Genomic DNA, 14,501 nt, shown 5'->3' with positions numbered 1-14,501 from the left:
TTTCTAATTCGTTTTAATATCAAAATAATAAAAATTTAAGATTTTGATTTTATTGTTGGAATTTAGGAGATCTTAAATTTTATTAGATGAAAAAAAAAAAATCCTTGGAAAGTTTTGATTTTAGGTTAGGGTTAATTTTATTAAAAAAAAAAAAAAAGACAAAAACAAAAGGGGCATACGCGTGCTGTGCTGGAAGAAAAAAAAAAACAAAAAAAAAAAAAAAGAGAGAACGCCGCGTGTCCACGGCACTGGAAAAAAAAAAAAAAATTGGAAGATGCGTGTGCACATTGTGGATTGGAGAATGACTTAAGGATTAAAAATAAAAATAAAAATGGAGTACGCGTGTACACTGGTGGAAGAATTGGAGAATGAAAAAAAAAATAATATAATATATATGGGGTGTGAGTGTATGCACGGATGGAGGGATGCATGGTGTGTTGTATATATATATATTATTATATTGATAATAATGGATAAAGTTTATGTTTGAAAAAAAAAAACTTGCTTTTTTGGTTTGGTGTACCCGAGACATGAGTGGCTTTTGAATTGGTTAATTAAAAAAAAATAATAATAATAATATTTAGTTTTAGATTAATAAATAAGATAATAGTAATAATGATCTTTTTTTTTTGTAATAAATAGAATGAGAGATTTAGTAAAATATATATATTATATATATAGAATTTTATAATGAAATAAAATTGTAATTTAATTAAATTAGTAATGTGTTATTAGAAACAAATTGAGAATTTATTAATTTTAATTAAATAAGGAATAGAGTAATTAAATTATTACTTTGTTAATAAAAAATATTAATCTTAATATTTAGAAATTTTTAGGATTATCAGATTTATATTTTGAGGTAAATAGTAATAGTGATCTTTTTATTGTGTTAGGTGAGGAGTAGACTTTTCAGGGTTATTTTTCCTTCAAGGTCTTTGCATATTTTGAGGTAAGGGAAGTTAATGCAATATTTATAAAATTAAATTATTTTATATATTATTTTGAATTGTGGAAAAGAAAATGATATTTTGTTACCATGCATGGATCAAACTGTTTTGTACTAAATATTATGTTGGAATATTTTGTTTTATTTATGACACAAAATATGGAGATATTATGTTGTGTAAATTTGAATACTTGAACAAAAACATCACTCTGGTTTGTTTGGCCCTTGTCAACGGGATATAATAGTTGACTATTCGGCCCTGTCAACGGGATATAATAGTTGACCTTTACATTTCATGGTGGGAATGTAATTGATTTGGACCCCAGCCTCTAGGGGTTTGGTTAGAGGTTACTAGTACTAGTAGTGTTTGGTTCCGTCCACCAGGAACAATTTGAGGCTAGCCACCCATTTGAAAAGTCCCACCTAACTGGGCATTTGATATTTGATAACCAGAGTAATGAAAATTGAATGGATTTGATTGAATCTTATGTGAAAGTGTTTGAATTTGATATGAAAATGGTTGGTTGAATTTTGAATATATTAGTATTGTTGAAAACTCTGATATTTGATGAGAAAAAAAAATGATGATATCTCCTATTTGAAATGAAAATATTTGATCCATGAATTGCATTAATATTCCTTATTGGGCTGTGAGCTCATTCCCAATTGTTGAAAATTTTTCAGGTACTCTTAGTTCGGGTGAGGAGTGATGGCTAGGCTGAGGAATAGTCATCATTAGAATTTGACTTAGGATTTTATGTTGGATTTTGTTTTAACTGTTAGTTATGTTCATTTGGATCATTTGATATTTGGAAGTTATTTGGAAATTGAATTTGAGGATTTTAGATTTTGTTCTGCTACTCTGAACAGGTATTTGGTAATTGGTAACATCCAGTTACAATATGATTGTTTGGGTCAGATTATACTTTAAGCCTTCGGGTTTGAGGTGTGAAATGACCGTCACGCCCTTGGAGTGGGTCTTGGGGCGTGACAGAGTGGTATCAGAGCACTAGGTTTTGATCTTGATGGGAATTTGAACTGGTTTAGATTGGGGATAGATGAGTGACGCATTTGTTTAAGTTTTAGTTTCATTTAGTATAAATTCCAATTCTTCTTTATTTGGAAATTTTCTAATTGGTTCTTTAGTGACTAATTTAGTTATGTCTTATTATTTTAGGACATCATGCCACCAAGAAGAGCAGCTTCTTCACAAAACAGTCAGGCTAATGATGATGTACCTCCAGTTGAGGGTTTGCCTCCTGTGAGTGCAGAAGGGATCTATAGGTATCTTGGGACACTAGCTGGTTTAGTTGAACGCCAAGCTCGAGTTGCTGGGACTAATGTTCACGGACAGTCTTCATCTTCTAGGGGTAGCTCTTTTGATGACTTCAAGAAATTGGGTCCTCCTTACTTTTCTGGTGCTACAGATCCCACAGAGGCAGAGGCTTGGATCCTTAAGATGGAGAAATTCTTTGGTGTGATAGATTGCTCTGAGGAGCAAAAAGCCTCTTATGCAGCTTTTATGTTAGATAAAGAGGCAGATCATTGGTGGCGTATGACTAGGAGACTTTTGGAGGATCAGGGACCCATAACATGGAGACAATTTCGGGAGGCTTTCTACAAGAAGTATTTCCCTGACAGTGTTAGGCGGCAGAAGGTGGGAGAGTTTATTCGTTTGGAACAGGGGGATATGACTGTGGCTCAGTATGAGGCCAAATTTACAGAGTTATCACGTTTTTCCCCACAGTTGATTGCTACAGAGGAGGAAAAGGCATTAAAGTTTCAGGATGGATTGAAGCCTTATTTGAAGAACAAGATATCTATTCTGAAGCTTGGTGTCTATTCAGAGGTTGTTGATAGAGCCCTTATAGCAGAGAAAGATAATGAGGAGCTTCATCAGTATAGGGAACACAAAGGAAGCGAAATAGAAGTGATGGTGCTCATGGTAATCAAGCACAGCGAAGGGCTACATCAGGAAGAAATCAGAATAAAGGGAAGGCAGCGCAGAATTTGGATGGGATTTGTTCTACTTGTGGCAAGAAGCATGGGGGTAGGCCATGTTATAGAGAGACTGGAGCTTGCTTTGGTTGTGGGAAGCAAGGACATTTGATCAGAGATTGTCCAGAGAATAGGAAGTTCATCACTGGGAAGCCTAAAGAGGAAAATAAGGAGGATAAACAGAAACCCAAAGCCCAAGGACGAGTGTTTGCTATGACTCATCGAGATGCTCAGGCCACTTCTGATGTGGTGACAGGTACTCTCCGAATCCACACCTTATTTGCTAGAGTCTTGATTGATCCTGGATCAACACACTCTTTTGTTTCAGTATCTTTTGCTGGTTTGTTGGGTTTGCCTGTTGCTAGCATGGACTTTGATTTGATTGTTGCTACTCCTGTGGGAGATTCTGTTGTGGCCAGTAGAATGCTTAGAAATTGTATTGTGATGATTGGTTATAGGGAAATGCCAGTTGACTTAGTACTCCTTGACCTTCAGGATTTTGATGTGATTTTGGGGATGGATTGGTTAGCTTCCTACCATGCCTCTGTTGATTGTTTTGAGAAAAGGGTGACGTTTAGTATTCCTGGTCAGCCTAAGTTTAGCTTTGAAGGGAAGCATGTGGACAGACCACTGCGTATGATCTCAGCCTTGCGAGCTAGTAGCTTGCTCAAGAAGGGTTGCCAAGGATTTTTGGCTAGTGTGATGAGTAATGAAAGTGATTTGAAGTTGGAAGACATACCCATAGTAAGGGAGTATCCTGATGTCTTTCCAGAGGATTTGCCTGGCTTGCCACCAGAGAGAGAGGTGGAGTTCACCATCGATCTGGTACCAGGAACAAGTCCTATGTCTAAGGCCCCATACAGGATGGCACCAGTGGAGCTTAAGGAGTTGAAAGTTCAGCTTCAGGAGTTATTAGACAAGGGTTTTATCAGGCCCAGTGTTTCACCTTGGGGAGCTCCTGTTCTATTTGTGAAAAAGAAAGATGGCTCAATGAGACTTTGCATTGACTATAGGGAGTTGAATAAGGTGACAGTGAGGAACAAGTATCCCCTTCCTCGGATTGATGATTTGTTTGATCAGCTACAAGGTGCATGTGTGTTCTCTAAGATTGATCTTCGGTCTGGTTATCATCAGTTAAGGGTTAGAAGTGAAGATGTACCCAAGACTGCTTTTCGAACTAGATACGGGCATTATGAGTTTTTAGTTATGCCTTTTGGTTTGACTAATGCACCTGCTGCTTTTATGGACTTAATGAATAGGGTATTCAAGCCCTATCTAGATCAGTTTGTGGTGGTTTTTATAGATGACATCTTGGTATACTCAAGAAGTAGAGAGGAGCATGAGGGCCATTTGAGTATTGTATTACAGACCCTCAGAGATAAGCAGTTGTATGCTAAACTGAAGAAGTGTGAGTTTTGGTTAGATCGAATTTCTTTCCTTGGGCATGTGGTAAGCAATGATGGCATCTCAGTTGACCCTGGAAAGGTCGATGCTGTAGCTAATTGGAGAAGACCTAGTACTGTGACTGAGATTCGAAGTTTCTTGGGACTTGCTGGTTACTATAGGCGGTTTATAGAAGGGTTCTCTAAGATTGCCCTACCTTTAACTAAGTTGACACAAAAGGGAGTTAAGTTTGAGTGGTCTGATGATTGTGAATGTAGCTTCCAAGAGTTGAAGAATAGATTAGTGTCAGCTCCTATTTTGACTATCCCTTCAGGTTCAGGAGGATTTGTGGTGTATAGTGATGCCTCTCATCAGGGTTTGGGTTGTGTTCTTATGCAGCATGGGAGAGTTGTAGCTTATGCTTCTAGACAGTTGAAGCCTTATGAAAGGAACTACCCTACTCATGATTTGGAGTTAGCTGCTGTGGTTTTTGCACTTAAGATTTGGAGACATTTTCTTTTTGGTGAAACTTGTGAGATATTCACAGATCATAAGAGTTTGAAGTATCTATTTTCCCAAAAGGAATTGAACATGAGACAGAGGAGGTGGATTGAACTACTTAAAGATTATGATTGCATTATTCAGTATCCTCCTGGGAAGGCGAATGTTGTAGCTGATGCCTTGAGTAGGAAGTCAGTTGGTTCCTTAACAGCTATTAGAGGTTGTCAGAGGCAATTATTGGAAGAGTTGAGGAGTTTACAAGTCCACTTTCGAGTTATGGGCTTAGGAGCACTTGTAGCAAATTTCAGAGTACAACCAGACTTAGTTGGGAGAATTAAGACCCTACAAAAGAATGATTCCCGATTAGTACAAGTTATGGAGGAAGTTAAGAGGGGCAGTAAGCCTGATTTTGTTTTGTCAGATGATGAGGTCTTGAGATTTGGGACTAGACTTTGTGTCCCAAATGATGAAGACTTAAGGAGGGAGCTTTTAGAGGAAGCTCATTGTTCCAAGTTTGCAATCCACCCAGGAGGGACAAAGATGTACAAGGATTTGAGGCAAAACTATTGGTGGTCAGGTATGAAGCGTGATATTGCACAATTTGTGGCTCAGTGTTTAGTGTGTCAACAGGTGAAGGCTGAGCATCAGCGACCAGCAGGGTCTTTGCAGCCACTTGCTATTCCTGAGTGGAAGTGGGAGCATATTACCATGGATTTTGTGATAGGATTGCCAAGAACCTTAGGGGGTAATAATGCTATTTGGGTGATTGTTGATCGGTTGACAAAGTCTGCTCACTTTTTGCCTATGAAAGTCAACTTTTCTTTAGATCGTTTAGCTTCTCTTTATGTGAAGGAGATTGTGAGAATGCATGGAGTACCAGTTTCTATAGTGTCTGACAGAGATCCTCGTTTCACTTCTAGATTCTGGCATAGTCTACAAAAAGCTTTGGGCACTAAGTGAGTTTTAGTACTGCTTTCCATCCTCAAACTGATGGCCAATCAGAAAGGGTAATTCAGGTTTTGGAAGACTTGTTGAGAGCTTGTATTTTGGACCTGCAAGGTAATTGGGATGATCATTTACCTTTAGTAGAGTTTGCCTATAACAATAGTTTTCAAGCTAGCATTGGGATGGCACCTTTTGAGGCATTGTATGGTAGAAAATGTCGATCTCCTATCTGTTGGAATGATGTTGGAGAAAGGAAACTTTTGGGGCCTGAACTTGTGCAGTTGACTGTTGAAAAAGTTGCTTTGATTAAAGAAAGATTAAAAGCAGCTCAAAGTAGACATAAGAGTTATGCTGATAATCGTAGGCGAGATTTGGAGTTTGAGGTGGGTGATCATGTGTTCTTAAAAGTTTCACCTATGAAGTCTGTGATGAGATTTGGGAGAAAAGGAAAACTTAGTCCTCGTTTTGTGGGTCCGTTTGAAATATTGGAAAGAGTAGGCACTTTGGCATATAAAGTAGCCTTGCCCCCAAGCCTGTCTAAGGTTCATAATGTGTTTCATGTTTCGACTCTAAGGAAGTATATTTATGATCCCTCTCATGTTGTGGAGTTGGAGCCTATTCAAATTTTTGAGGACTTGACCTATGAAGAGGTACCCGTTCAGATTGTAGATGTAATGGATAAAGTACTACGTCATGCTGTTGTCAAATTGGTAAAGGTTCAATGGAGCAACCATGGTGTTCGTGAAGCTACTTGGGAGTTAGAAGAAGAGATGAGAGAAAAACATCCTCAATTATTTCAAGACTCAGGTATGTCAAGTTTAGAGGACTAAACTTTTATTAAGGAGGGGAGGATGTAACGCCCAAGCATTTTCTTTTAAGGGTAATTTAGGAAATTACTAATAATAATTAATTTAGTTAATTAATTAATTTAATAAAAAGGAAGAGGGGTAAAAGGGTAATTTTACGAATAAATACCCTAGGTATAAATTAGAAATTTTATTCTTTCCGTTCTTTTCTGAATAGAGTTCCTGTTCGCAGAATTCCAAAGAACGTAGGTTGGAGTCAGATTTCAAGGTTGAAGAACAGATCTCTATAGGTAAGAATCTAACCCCTAGTTTAATATTTTAGATTCATTGATTAATTTCAAACACATTAGATATATTTTTTTTGGAAAACCCCAAATCTAGATTAGGGTTAGATTATTTTATTTTTCTAATTCGTTTTAATATCAAAATAATAAAAATTTAAGATTTTGATTTTATTGTTGGAATTTAGGAGATCTTAAATTTTATTAGATGAAAAAAAAAAATCCTTGGAAAGTTTTGATTTTAGGTTAGGGTTAATTTTATTAAAAAAAAAAAAAAAGACAAAAACAAAAGGGGCATACGCGTGCTGTGCTGGAAGAAAAAAAAAACAAAAAAAAAAAAAAAAAGAGAACGCCGCGTGTCCACGGCACTGGAAAAAAAAAAAAATTGGAAGATGCGTGTGCACATTGTGGATTGGAGAATGACTTAAGGATTAAAAATAAAAATAAAAATGGAGTACGCGTGTACACTGGTGGAAGAATTGGAGAATGAAAAAAAAAATAATATAATATATATGGGGTGTGAGTGTATGCACGGATGGAGGGATGCATGGTGTGTTGTATATATATATATATTATTATATTGATAATAATGGATAAAGTTTATGTTTGAAAAAAAAAAACTTGCTTTTTTGGTTTGGTGTACCCGAGACATGAGTGGCTTTTGAATTGGTTAATTAAAAAAAAATAATAATAATAATATTTAGTTTTAGATTAATAAATAAGATAATAGTAATAATGATCTTTTTTTTTGTAATAAATAGAATGAGAGATTTAGTAAAATATATATATTATATATATAGAATTTTATAATGAAATAAAATTGTAATTTAATTAAATTAGTAATGTGTTATTAGAAACAAATTGAGAATTTATTAATTTTAATTAAATAAGGAATAGAGTAATTAAATTATTACTTTGTTAATAAAAAATATTAATCTTAATATTTAGAAATTTTTAGGATTATCAGATTTATATTTTGAGGTAAATAGTAATAGTGATCTTTTTATTGTGTTAGGTGAGGAGTAGACTTTTCAGGGTTATTTTTCCTTCAAGGTCTTTGCATATTTTGAGGTAAGGGAAGTTAATGCAATATTTATAAAATTAAATTATTTTATATATTATTTTGAATTGTGGAAAAGAAAATGATATTTTGTTACCATGCATGGATCAAACTGTTTTGTACTAAATATTATGTTGGAATATTTTGTTTTATTTATGACACAAAATATGGAGATATTATGTTGTGTAAATTTGAATACTTGAACAAAAACATCACTCTGGTTTGTTTGGCCCTTGTCAACGGGATATAATAGTTGACTATTCGGCCCTGTCAACGGGATATAATAGTTGACCTTTACATTTCATGGTGGGAATGTAATTGATTTGGACCCCAGCCTCTAGGGGTTTGGTTAGAGGTTACTAGTACTAGTAGTGTTTGGTTCCGTCCACCAGGAACAATTTGAGGCTAGCCACCCATTTGAAAAGTCCCACCTAACTGGGCATTTGATATTTGATAACCAGAGTAATGAAAATTGAATGGATTTGATTGAATCTTATGTGAAAGTGTTTGAATTTGATATGAAAATGGTTGGTTGAATTTTGAATATATTAGTATTGTTGAAAACTCTGATATTTGATGAGAAAAAAAAATGATGATATCTCCTATTTGAAATGAAAATATTTGATCCATGAATTGCATTAATATTCCTTATTGGGCTGTGAGCTCATTCCCAATTGTTGAAAATTTTTCAGGTACTCTTAGTTCGGGTGAGGAGTGATGGCTAGGCTGAGGAATAGTCATCATTAGAATTTGACTTAGGATTTTATGTTGGATTTTGTTTTAACTGTTAGTTATGTTCATTTGGATCATTTGATATTTGGAAGTTATTTGGAAATTGAATTTGAGGATTTTAGATTTTGTTCTGCTACTCTGAACAGGTATTTGGTAATTGGTAACATCCAGTTACAATATGATTGTTTGGGTCAGATTATACTTTAAGCCTTCGGGTTTGAGGTGTGAAATGACCGTCACGCCCTTGGAGTGGGTCTTGGGGCGTGACAATAGTTGTAAAAAAACACATAATAGGGATGGAGAAAGATGATGATGTGATTTTTGATCCAATTGTTGATATTGCTAAATTATTTGATACCCCTACCGTATCAGGCAACTTTTCGGTTTATGTATTTCCAAAGCAAATGTCCCCCACTATATTTAAGCGAAGACGTGAGTTGAAAAAGTCTTATTTTTTGCAGCCCCCTTTCACAGACCCTACAAAGAGAAGGAAATTTAGAAAGGAAGGGGAAACAACATATGACTTTAATTATTTGCAATCTATTTTTGAGGAAGCAAGAGAAACCTTTCATAAGTGGTTGAGTCTTCAACAAGAGTAATTATCTTGACTTTAAACTTGTAATAGTTTTTTTTGGCAAGTTCTTTGCTTGATCATGGTTTTTTGATATTGTTAGCCCAAGGGTTCTCCTAATCAGGTTTTGATGATAACAAACCATGGTTAAGTGACTAATTGTTTTAAACTGTTAAGAATCTCAGGCTTAATCTCAAAAATTCATCAAGGACCAAACCAATACGGGATCGAGATCATTTGGAAGACTTGTAATCATAGGAAATGAATGTAAGATGATAGCATGAGTGCACTTAGGATGTTCATACCTTTTCATGCATCTTAGAAAACTCGGTTTATTCTCTAAAACTTGTTTTTCTTTAAAACCCGAGTTTTATCAAATATACCTTAGGCAAACTGATTCAAAATTGGCATATTAACTCACCTAAAGACCTTGCCTAAGTATTGGAAAAGAAAGAAATAAAAAAGGATAGGTTTTCGGGGCCAAAAGGCTCAACCGATCGAGGCTATGGCCAACCGGCTCAACCGGTTGGGTAATCGGTCGACCGGTTACCCTTGTCCGGTCGAGGTCCGGTCGAGGGAGCAGAAAAATTTTCTCTCTCTCCCAGTAGCTTGTTCTTCCCGGTCGAGCCTCACCCTCGTCCGGTCGAGGTCTGGTCGAGGCAACGGTAACCTGCCATGCATTAATTGCACCAACGGCTAGTGATCCGGTCGACCCTTTGCTCGTCCGGTCGAGGCTACTTTTCTGCTATTTTTGTCTCCCGAGCTTAGAAACCTATAAATTGAGAGCTCCTCTTCTTTTATGACTAAGAGAACTATTGCATTCAAAGCCTACCTACCTGTTCTTGATCAAAAAGCTCTCCATTTCTTTCTAAGTGCATCAAACCATCAATTGCATATTCTTAGTGCACTCTTACAATTCATCCTAGCTTTCTCTTGTAACTTGAGTCATCCTTAAGCTAGGTTGAGAGTTTCATCCTTGTATAAACTAAGTGTGAAAGCCTTCAAGTGGTTTAAATCTTGAAGTGATTGTGTAAGAGCCCATTGGAGCCGGAATCCAAGTGTAAGACGATTGAAAGCTTGATTGAAGCATCAAGTTAGTGGAACCCTCACTCGGTTAGGAGGTTAAGGAGAGTGGACGTAGGCAAGGAAGGGCCGAACCACTATAAATCCGAGTTTGAATTCTCTAACCTTATCTCTTTCCTTTATTTGTTTTGTGCATATATTATTGTGTGGAAAAAGATTTTGAAAAACCCAATTCACCCCCCCTTTTGGGTATTTTCCTTAATTAATTCATAGCCTTTGTTTTTATCAATTGGTATCAAAGCTAGACCTCTTGCTTAAGACTTAATCGTCTAAGAGGAAAATGGCTATTCCATCAAGCTCAACTCAACCTGAAAATTGTTCAAAACATAGAGCTCCATTTTTTACGGGAACCGACTATCCCTATTGGAAATCTAGAATGACTTGGTTCTTACAATCAACTGATTTAGATGTATGGGATGTCATTGAAGATGGCTCAACTCTTCCCACTAAATTAGTTGATGGAGTTTTGGTTCCAAAACCCAAAAAAGAATGGAATGAGCTTGATAGAAGAAATTTTCAATTAAATGCTAAAGCCGTTTATACTTTGCAATGTGCTATGGATAGGAATGAATACAATAGAATATGCCAATGTAAATCTGCTAAGGAAATTTGGAGATTGCTTGAAATAACTCATGAAGGAACTAATCAAGTGAAAGAGTAAAAAATTAATGTACTTGTCCATAACTATGAATTGTTTTCAATGAAAGAAACTGAAACTATTGTTGAGATGATTACTAGGTTCACTGAAATTGTCAATGGCCTTGAAGCATTGGGAAGGGTTATAAATGAATCCGAAAAGGTGATGAAAATATTGAGGTCTCTCCCCTCAAAGTGGCATACAAAGGTCACCGCTATTCAAGAAGCTAAAGATTTGACCAAGCTACCTATGGAAGAACTCTTAGGGTCATTAATGACCTATGAAATCAGTTTGACAAAGCAACTACAAGAAAGTGAAGACAAAAAGAAGAAAAGCATAGCTCTCAAGGCTACAACCAAGGAAGAAGAAGATGTTGAAGAAGAAAAACCAAGTGAAGAAGATGATGATTTAGCTCTCATCACAAGAAAGCTAAACAAGTACATGAGAGGTGAAAGGTTTAGAGGGAAAAAGTTTATCTCTAAAAGAAATCCCTCAAGAAGAGAATCCTCATCACATGGTGACAAGGAAAAATGGGAAGAGAAAGGAGATTTGATATGCTTCAAATGCAAAAAACCGGGACACATTAAATATGATTGTCCTCTCTACAAACTTGAAGCCAAGAGAAGAATGAAGAAGGCAATGATGGCTACTTGGAGTGAGAGTGAAGAATCTTCCGAGGAAGAAAAGGAAAAAGAAGTGGCAAACATGTGCTTCATGGCAATAGATGATCTTGATGAGATTTTAAGAAATGAAAATGAAATTTTGAAAAAGAAAAATGAATGGTTGACCTCTTCTCTTTCAATTTTCTCTTGTGGACAAAAGTCCTTTGAAATGATCTTAGCAAGCCAAAAATGTGTTTTTGACAAACAAGGACTAGGATTCAAATCTTCAAAGAACCAAAAGTATTTTAAAAACTATTTTGTAAAAGAATCCTCAAGTAAATGTCCTTCCACTATTTGTAACTTTTGTGGAAGAGGAGGGCACATTAGTAGTACATGTCCCTTAAGAAATGGTGCTCAAAAGAATTCAAATGCTAAGGTTAAAAAGGTTTGGGTTGAAAAATCCAAAGTCACTAACCCTCAAGGACCCAAAAAGACATGGGTACCTAAATCAACTTGAATTCTATTTTGTAGGGCTCAAAGGAGGATAAATGGTTCTTGGATAGTGGGTGCTCAAGACACATGACCGGTGATGAATCCAAGTTTGCCTTCCTTACAAAGAGAAAAGGAGGATATGTCACCTTTGGAGACAATGCAAAAGGAAGAATCATTGGTCAAGGTAACATAGGTAATGGTACATCCTCCCTTATTGAAAGTGTTTTATTAGTAGACGGTTTAAAACACAATCTTTTGAGCATTAGTCAACTTTGTGACAAAGGTTTTAAAGTAATTTTTGAAGCATCTCATTGTATCATCAAGGATATTCAAAATGACAAAACCATCTTCATTGGCCATAGATGTGAAAATGTATATGCTATAAATATTTCAAAATATGATGGCCATGATAGATGTTTTTCAAGCATGCATGATCAAAGTTGGTTGTGGCATAGGAGGTTGGGACATGCTAACATGGACCTCATTTCCCAACTCAACAAAGATGAACTTGTTAGAGGCCTTCCCAAAATTAATTTTCAAAAAGACAAAATTTGTGAAGCTTGTCAAATGGGAAAGCAAATCAAAAACTCTTTTAAAAACAAAAATTTCATCTCAACATCTAGACCTCTTGAATTGCTACACATGGATTTATTTGGTCCTTCTAGGACACCTAGTCTAGGAGGAAAATCTTATGCTTATGTCATTGTGGATGATTTCTCTAGATATACATGGGTCTTGTTTTTAAGTCAAAAGAGTGAAGCTTTTTATGAGTTTTCAAAATTTTGTAACAAGGTTCAAAATGAAAAAGGTTTTTCAATCACTTGCATTAGAAGTGATCATGGGAGAGAATTTGAGAATTTTGACTTTGAGGAATATTGCAATAAGCATGGTATCAATCACAATTTTTCGGCTCCTAGAACTCCTCAACAAAATGGGGTAGTTGAAAGGAAAAATAGAACTCTTCAAGAAATGGCTAGAACCATGCTAAATGAAAACAATTTGCCAAAGTATTTTTGGGCCAAAGCGGTAAACACTTCTTGCTATGTTTTAAATAGAATATTGTTGAGGCCCATTCTTAAGAAAACTCCCTATGAGCTTTGGAAAAACAAGAAACCCAACATTAGCTATTTCAAAGTCTTTGGGTGCAAATGTTTTATATTAAACACCAAAGATAATCTTGGAAAATTTGATGCAAAATCCGATGTTGGAATTTTTCTTGGCTACTCAACTTCAAGTAAAGCTTTTAGAGTTTTCAATAAAAGAACCATGGTTGTAGAAGAGTCCATCCATGTCATTTTTGATGAATCTAACAATTCTCTTCAAGAAAGAGAAAATTTTGATGATGATTTAGGATTGGAGACCTCCATGGGAAAATTGCAAATTGAAGACAAAAGACAACAAGAAGAAAGTGAAGAGGATCCCAAGAAAGAAGAATCACCTTTGGCACTACCTCCTCCTCAACAAGTGCAAGGTGAATCAAGCCAAGACCTTCCAAAAGATTGGAAGTTTGTCATCAATCATCCACAAGATCAAATCATTGGTAATCCATCAAGTGGGGTAAGAACAAGATCATCCCTTAGAAATATTTGTAATAATCTTGCATTCATCTCTCAAATCGAACCTAAAAACATAAAAGATGCTATAGTTGATGAAAATTGGATGATTGCTATGCAAGAAGAATTAAATCAATTTGAAAGAAGTGAAGTATGGGAATTAGTACCAAGACCTTCAAATCAAAGTGTCATTGGAACCAAATGGGTCTTTAGAAACAAAATGGATGAAAATGGCATCATAGTAAGAAATAAGGCAAGATTGGTAGCCCAAGGGTATAATCAAGAAGAAGGAATAGACTATGAAGAGACCTTTGCCCCCGTAGCTAGAATGGAAGCAATTAGAATGTTGCTTGCTTTTGCATGTTTCAAAAACTTTATTCTATATCAAATGGATGTGAAAAGTGCTTTTCTAAATGGTTTCATAAATGAGGAAGTATATGTTGAGCAACCACCCGGTTTTCAAAGCTTTAACTTTCCAAACCATGTTTTTAAACCCAAAAAGGCACTTTATGGTTTGAAACAAGCACCTAGAGCTTGGTATGAAAGGCTTAGTAAATTTCTTTTGAAAAAGGGTTTTAAAATGGAAAAAATTGATACAACTCTTTTCATAAAAACCAAAGAAAAGGATATGCTCCTAGTTCAAATATATGTTGATGATATTATTTTTGGAGCTACTAATGACTCTCTTTGTGAAGATTTCTCTAAGTGTATGCATAGTGAATTTGAAATGAGCATGATGGGAGAACTCAATTTCTTCCTTGGACTTCAAATCAAGCAACAAAAGGAAGGAACCTTCATCAATCAAGCAAATTATATAAAGGATCTTCTCAAGAGGTTCAACATGGAAGAAGCCAAGGTGATGAAAACCCCAATGAGCTCATCCATCAAGCTTGACATGGATGAAAAAG

Source organism: Vitis riparia, chromosome 1 (genome assembly GCF_004353265.1).
Source record: "Vitis riparia cultivar Riparia Gloire de Montpellier isolate 1030 chromosome 1, EGFV_Vit.rip_1.0, whole genome shotgun sequence".
NCBI classification, from domain to species: Eukaryota; Viridiplantae; Streptophyta; class Magnoliopsida; order Vitales; family Vitaceae; genus Vitis; species Vitis riparia.
The sequence above is the reverse complement of the archived record's forward strand: the minus strand, read 5'-3'. Positions refer to the sequence as shown.